Genomic DNA, 8425 nt, shown 5'->3' with positions numbered 1-8425 from the left:
ACTTCTTCCAACACAGATCTATTGGTTCTTTTGGCAGCCCATGGCACTTTCAATATTCTCCTCCAACACCATAACTCATCATAGGGTTCCAGTTTTTAAAATGTGGTTTTGCAATCCTAAATATTCTGTTCTCAATTGCTTAACTGACAATTGTGCATTTTCCAGGTATTTTTGGTTCACACAATCTTGTCTTTGTAGAATTTGGAAAAATCTGTTAAGTGCTACATGGCATCTAGCAATACATGTATGTAAATCATGTGGCTTTACATGACATATATATGTAAAATGTATAGGAGAGATTTTAGAATAGCTAATATATTTTATTGCAAAATGATATGTCAGATGAGCAAAATTCAGACCTCCAGGGGAAATAAATAATGCACAACAACTTGAGGAAAGCTACCTCCACATTCTGCAGCTTTTTTTTTTTTTTTTAACCATTCACAGCAATGTTTCCGAATTCAGCATTACGTTTTTGGTCAAACGGAGGCCAGCAAAATTTGGAAACTTTTTTGGTAAGAGCCTGGTCCAGCGTTTGAAACAAAAATACAAAACTGTTTGAAAGGCATCTCAGTTCAGGTTGTCAAACATGTTTACACCACTGACCTCTACCACCGAGGTGGCGAGGTGGGCTGCCCCTCCAGTTTTGTCCCTTTTAAGACTCTTGGTTGTTAGGGGGTTAGGTATCTTCAAGTTGATGTGGACTGATAGCGACCCTATATGACTAACCAGTCATCTGTATAGAAGCGGATTGCCAGTTCTCTCTGCAGCATACCAGCCCTGTTCAGTAATTAATGTTGCCATTTGTCACCAATGCCTGGCACACAGTAACCGCACAACCACCTCTGGCTAATTCACTGGTGGAGCACGCAACCAGGCAAGTCACCCAGCGTCCCCACTCACTGGCTTCCCCCTCCGCCGGCCCCGGCCTTACTGTCTGACGCGTGTGAGACACAAAATCCTTCTGTAAGCAACGGTCGCTGAGCCTGACTCAAGCCAGAGCTCCTGCAAACACAACAAGAGATGGTCCTTCGCCGAGGAGGGGACTCCAGCCGAGATCATCCTCATGGTGAGTTCTGACTCATAGTGACCCTTTACAGGGTTTTTGAGGGCATCTGGTGGGTTTGAACCATCAGCCTTTAAGTTAGCAGTCCACTGCTTATCTTACAGTGCCACACCAGGACTCCATAATACTGATAGTATTGCAATAAGAAAATCTGCTGCACAAGACCTTTTTAAAGTGTTCAAGAGCAAAGATGTCAATTTGAGGACTAAGGTCTGCCTGAAAGAAGCCATGGTATTTTTCAATAACCTCATATGCATGTGAAAGTTGGACAATGAATAAAGAAGACCATAGAAGAATTGTTGCATTTGAGTTATGGTGTTGGAGGGATATTAAAAGTATCATGGACTGCCAAAAGAACAAACAAATCTGTTGTTAGAAGTACAGCATGATTGGTCCCTTGAAGCCAGGATCGCAAGACTTTGTCCCTCATACTTAAGATATATTATAAGGAGGGACCAGTTCTTGGAGAAGGACATAATGCTTGTTAAAGTGGGGGGTCAGCAAAAAAGAGGAAGGCTCCCAAGAAGATGAATTGGCACAGTGGAAGCAGCAATGGACTCAAGTGTAGCAATGATTGTGAGGTTGGTATATGCCCAGGCAGTGTTTCGTTCTGTGGTGCATAAGGTACCAACTTGACAGCATCTAACTGCAACAATGACAACATTCCATTTAAAAGACTTGGAAAGATCTTATGCTCCTATTGCAATGGGAAAACAAGAATGTACCATCTCTCATTTGCATCTAGGGGAGTAACGTACGGTGTTGTGAGGTTTATTTGGCTACTCATTTTTTTAATGGCTTATTTTAAAAAATTTCTTTTACAAAAGGATTGGTTTTAGTCACAAAAGGAATTGGCTCCAAGGATAGAGGCTTACTTCTCATAAAACCATTCTTTTTATTTGTTTTCCCAAGTTTGAAACCTGTGGTGTAGCCAGTTATAAAATAGAATATGGTGAATTCCATCAGAGTTACCAACAATAATTTCATCAGTGTCTTTCTTGATTTAAATGTTTGGATGTTAGTTTCAAACATGCTGAGAATTTGATGAAATTACTTTGGATGACATCTTTGTTGGCAGTGAGAAGAATTGCTTAGAATGTTTGCATCTCCTGCTTTCTTGTTGAAATCTCTTGGAAGAAAGAACTCTAACTAGATGCCAACTGTGAATGCTCCTTCACATTTATTGTAAACATTTGCTAATGGATGAAAAAGAATAAATTTTGCCAACTAAGCTTAAAGTTAGAAAAAAGGCCTGGAAGTTCTGTTTGGTTTCTTTTCATCTTCTTTTGGCAGTCTTAAGGCTGGGTAAAGAGGCTAAAGAGAATTTCTTTGGACATCTACACAAACCGAGTGAAAACACGGAAGAAATATTGAAGACCTCTGTGGAAACTCTTAGATTAAGTACATTTATGTCTTGTGGGGAAAGGCTCCACTGGTTTCTCTCCCTCAAATGTCTTTTCTGTAATGATTGACATTCATAAACTTGGAAAAGCACAGGCATACACCCATAGCTAGAATTGTCATAAACGAGTGAGGAGATAGAAACCACTCCAACTCCCTCAAAATAAGCAGAGATCCTAGATATATCATATCTTCCAGTTAGAAAAATAAAACAAGACTCAACAAATGATAGATCTTTTGTGCTTACTGGGAAACCACTATGTTGCTTCTCAGTGAAATGTAACCAAACAGATAGCTGCCACATAGTCCACTTCTACTCATGGTGACCTTATGTACAACAGCAGGAAACACTGCCCAGTCCTGCATCAACCTTATAATCACTGCTTGTTTGAGCTCATCTTTGAGACTACTGTGCCAACCCAGCCCATCTCACAGAGGGTCTTCTTGTCCTTGCTGGCCTTCTATTTCACCTAGCATGATGCCCTCCTCCAGCGATTGAAGTCCTGTAAGGAAGTCAAACAATGATTTTTGTGACCTATAAAGTATTCATGGGCCAATTTTTGGCTATTTGTTGACTTATGACTATCCTTTCCTCCTCTGAGTATCATAATATATCTCCTGCCAAGTAAGATAACCCTCCTCATTCACTGTATGAGTATAGTGAGATTCCATCTTTCCAGTGTTTACTGATCACAAGACAATTTTTTGAGGGAGACTTAGCTTGTACCTGTATATAAAAGAAAACCTTTATGTTTTAGGTTTTGGTGATGGGCTATGCTTCCCATCCATAGTTGCTGAATGTCTTCTCCATTTCCCTCATGTAATACTATTCTTTCTTTATTTTTAATTAAAAAAATTTATGGTAAAATGAGGCATAACATTTTTGCCATTTCAACATTTACATGTACAATTCAGTGACATTAATTATATTCACCATGTTGTACAGTCATAACCATTATCTGATTCCAAACATTGCTCCTTGGGTAATTACTCTCCTTCCTCTACCATTCTCACCCTGATAATCACTAATAAACTCTTATGTGTATGCATTTTTTTTCTAGCTATTTCATCTAAGTGGAATCCTGCAATATTTGTCCTTTTGTATATAACTCATTTCACGTAGAATAAAGTTTTTGAAGTTCATCTATGTTGTAGCACATGTAAGAACTTAATTTCTCTTATAGCTGAGTTATATTTCATTATACATGTATGTTGTTGTTGTTGTTGTTAGGTGCTTTTAAGTTGTTTCTCACTCATAGGGACCCTGTGTACAACAGAATGAAACATTGTGCAGGCCCGCACCATCCTTATCATTGTTGCTGTCACTGTGTAAATCCATCTCATTGGGGGCCTTCTTCTTCGTTGTTGACCCTCCACTTTACCAAGTATAATTTCTTCTTGACAACATGTCCAGAGTACAGGGTGCCCAAGATCATTTATTCTTTGGCACTCCGTGATCCTTGCAATAGTCTTCACCAACACCATAATTCTAATGTATGATTCTTCTGGTCTTCCTTATTCATTGACCAACTTTCACAAACACATGAGGTGAGTGAAAATACCTTGTTTGGGTCAAGTGTACTTTACTCCTCAAAGTGACATCTTTGCTCTTTAACATTTTAAAGAGGTCTTTTGCAGATTTGCCTATGCCATGCATTGATTGATTTCTTGACTGATGCTTCCATGAAAGTTGATTGTGTACCTAACCAAAAATATTACAATTTTAATCTTTTATCCATTTATCATGATGCTATATATTGGTCCAGTTGTGAGAATTTCCATTTATTTTTGCACTGAGATGAAGTCTATCTTTGGTCTTTGTCAGTAAATATTTTAAAGTTCTCTTTGATTACAGCAAACAAGATTGTGCCATCTGCATATCACAGATGGTTAATGACTGTTCCTCCAAACCTGATGCCATATTCTTCTTTATATAATCTAGTTTCTTAGATTGTTCACTTAGCATACAATTGAATAAGTATGGTGAAAGGATACAATCCTGGGAAAAACTTTTCCTGATTTTAAACCATTCAGTATCCCCTATGAGGCTTTCTATTTCTGTAAAGATTTACAGACTTGGAAACCCTGTTCAGGGTCTCGCTATGGGTTGGAAGAGACTCGATGGCACTTAAAAACAACAACATGCTCTATTCAAACAGGTTCCTAATGAGCACAATTAAATGTTCTGGAATTCCTATTCTTCTCAATGTTATCCATAATTTGTCATCACCCACACTGCTGAAAACCTTTGCATAGTCAATAAAACACAAGTAAACACCTTTCTGGTATTCTCTATGTTCAGCCAAGATCCATCTGATGTAAGTATTGATATCCCTCATTCCATGTTGTCTTCTGAATCCTGCTTGAATTCCTGGCAACTCTTTGTCAATGTGCCCTGCAACCATTTTAAACTTATCTTCAGCAAAATTTTACTTGCATGTGATATTAATTATATTGTTCAATGATTTTTGCATTCTGTTGGGTCACCTTCTTTGATTTGGACACCAAATTTCTTGACATAGATGAGTGAATGCCTCTAGCATTGTATCAGTTTGCTGAAACATTTCAATTTGCATTCTGTCAGTTACTAGAACCTTGTTTTTTGCCAATGCCTTCATTACAAGTTGGACTTATTTCTTCAGTTCCATTGGTTCTTGACCCTATTCTACCTCTTGAAATGGTTGAACATCAACCAATTCTTTTTTTTTTTTTTAATGTTTTATTGTGAATTATGTGATAGTTTACGTGGGAGAACATTAGCTTTACATTCATCCTATCATACATCATTTCATTGCAATGGTTATGGTCCTCTCCATGCATCATCAACCAACCAAAATATATATACCCTGCAAGGCTGCCCCCTGGTCATCAGCACACAGCCCTTCTCCCTCTCTGGGTCTAAAGTCCCCAGCCACTCCATCTCTCCATGTCATTGTCTCTGCCTTCATCTCTAGCATCACTATTTCTCTGGGTAGGGTCCCGCTCTCTGCTCTTCTCCCTTGATGGTCCCAGAGACCTCTGCTTCTGGACTTCAAAGTCAATCACTCCCCTCTTTTTGCTACACAATGTCTACCTTTACATTTCCAACTCTCACAATCAATCCTGATAATAATTATTCACTATTGTATCACAAGAGACCTATCCGCATTTCCTTTCATCAGCCCTGCCTGGATAGATTAGATACTACTCAGTGGAGATTCTACCTTTCTCCACTCCCTCTGAATCGAAGCTCCCTCTTGAAAGCTTGTAAGCCAGTCACTTCTTGCCTTTGTAGCCCCTCCCGTTTGGGGTAGCCAGTGTCAAAGTTGCCCATCCCTGTCTACTCTGTGTATTGAGGTGGTGGGAATGATCTTTGCTGTAAAGATTTGTTCCCTCTTTTGAGCTACTGCATCCATAGGTGTAGGTCAAGTTCATCAAATTGTATCAGATTACTCTCTTTTTCCTCTTCTTTCTTCTTCTAGTTGGACTCTGATCATCCAGTCATTGAAACTACGTCGAGTGGGTATTATCTGCAAATGTGGGTGTTCTTATGCATATGCCCTCTCTTCTTATCAGCTGGACGCTTCACTCTCCACTCTAGTCCTCTGTGGCTATGTCACTGACTCTCTGTTTTTTCCTCACTTCCCCTTATCAGTGATGAACGTGGTCACCAATCAGAGCATGCATTCCCATTTGAGTCTTAATTTTGGAAGGGGATTTGCCCTGAGAGGACCCGACCATTTGCTTTGATGTCTCCTGGGTGAGCAACTTGCTTGTTCTTGTAGTAATCAGTTGGACTGCCATTATTGTTTTGTATTTTTCCTGTTGGTCCTTCTTTCAAGAGTATCTTCTGTTCCTCTAGCTGCTCCAGGCTGGTTTGCTTGTCCTTTCAAGTGGAAATTTCCCTCCTCAGAAGATTCTGGACATGGTTCAGGATTCCATCTATCAACCAATTCTTTTTGTTTTAGTGACTTAATTTATTCCTTTCATCTTTTTTTGATGCTTCCTTTGTCATTTACTATTTGCCCACAGAATCCTTCAATATTACAACTGAAGACTTGAATTTTTAATTTATTTTTCTTAGCTTCAGAATTGCTGAACATGTTCTTCCCTTTTGGTTTTCTAACTCTATGTCTTTGTACATTTCATTATAATACTCTACCTTTCTTCTTTTTTGAGTTGTAGTTTGAAGTTTTTTGTTCAGTTGTTTTACTTCATCATTTCTTCCAGTTGCTTTAGCTTCTCCCTATTCAAAAGCAAGTTTCAAATTCTCTTCTGACAACCATTTTAGTATTTTCTATTTGCTTTCTTCATATGATGTTCTTGATGTCATCCCATAACTCCTCTGGTCTTCATTCAGTAGTATCTGATGATTGATATATTTTCTTGAGATTGTCTCTAAATTCAGTGATGTATACTCAAGGCCAAATTTTGCATCATGTGGTCTTGTTTTAATTTCCTTCTGCTTCAGCCTGGATTTGCATAGTTCAAAGTCATTCCTCTGGCTTTGCTTTGGCTTATGATATTGAGCGTCTCCATAGACTCTTTTCACAGATGTAGTCAGTTTGATATTCCTGTTTATTCAATCTGGTGAGACCACTATGTGTATGTAAAAGATATCACAGTTTATGTTGTTCTAAAAAGGTATCTGCAGTGAGTAAGTCTGTAGTTGGTCTTTCAAAATTGTATCACGTGATCTCTGGTATTATTTCTATCATGAAGGTCATATTTTCCAACTATGGATTCTTCTTTGTTTTTAACTTTTTCATTACAATCACTAGTAATTATCAGTGTATATTGATTGCATGTTTGATAAGTTCAATGTGGAAGAAGTTGATAGAATTATTCAATTTCTTCATCATTGACCTTAGTAGTTGGTGTGTAAATTGAATAATGGTGGTATTGACTGGTCTTCCTTTAGGCATATGGGTATTATCCTATCACAGACAGCATTTTACTTCTAGATAGATCTTAAAATATTCTTTTTGATGGTGAATGTGATGCCATTTTTCTTCCCAGCATAGTAAACTATAAGATTATTTGATTCAAAATGGCCAATACCAGTCCACTTTTGATAACTTCCAATAATCTTACATCACACATTCCAATTATTAATGGATGTTTGTAGCTGTTTCTTCTCATTTGAGTTGTGTCCCATCAGAAAATGAAAGTTTCAAATACTTTGTTCCATTTATATCATTAAAGTCAATTCAACTTTGAGGACGCAGCTCTTCTCCAGTTGTATTTTGAGTACTTTTCCAAACTGAGAGGTTCGTCTTCTGCCACTATTTCAGACAATGGTCTGTTGCTATTTGTAAGATTTTCAAAGGCTAACTCTAAGAAGTGGGTTGCCTGTCCTTTTTCCTAGTCTTGCTTAGTCTGGAAACTCCACTGAAGCATTTACATCATGGATGCCCCTGCTGGTGTTTAAAATACAGGTGGTATAGTTTCCACTATCACAGCAACACACAAACCACCACCATAGAACAAACTGACAGATGAGTGGTGGTTGTACGTATATAACACATTTTATTCTTTCATACGTTAATGGACATTGTGCTTTTACCCACTGTCCGGTTTTTGCTGCAGAGAGCATTGGTGCACAAATATCTGTGTGAATCCTTGCTTTCCAATCTTTTGGGCATATACCTAAGAATGGAATAATTTCTGGATCACCTGGTAATTCCATGTTTAACATTTTCAGTGGCTTACTTTTATAGGAACCACCAAACTCATCTATTATGGCTACTTGATTTTTCATTACCACCAGCAATGCTCAAGGGTTCCAGTTTTTCTACATCTTCACCAAAGCTTCTTACTTTCCATGTTTAGAATACCCATCATAGTGGGTATGAAGTGGTTATTCAATATGCTTTAAACAAATTAATTTGGTGAAAATATACACAGCATAATCCACTACCATTCCAATTTCTAGAAATAGTGATCAGTGATATCAGTTAAAATTTTCATATTTTTTAA

General features: G+C 38.0%; 1 pseudogene; it reads right to left on the bottom strand.

Moving 5' to 3' along the window:
- Nucleotides 1–8135, bottom strand: part of LOC102812115 — a 45038-nt pseudogene extending 36903 nt beyond the window's left edge.
- Nucleotides 8136–8425: the final 290 nt, after the last annotated feature.

This window comes from Chrysochloris asiatica, unplaced genomic scaffold (assembly GCF_000296735.1).
Source record: "Chrysochloris asiatica unplaced genomic scaffold, ChrAsi1.0 scaffold00033, whole genome shotgun sequence".
NCBI lineage: Eukaryota > Metazoa > Chordata > Mammalia > Afrosoricida > Chrysochloridae > Chrysochloris > Chrysochloris asiatica.
Note: the sequence above shows the minus strand (reverse complement) of the source record. Positions and strands in the feature narration are given on the sequence as shown.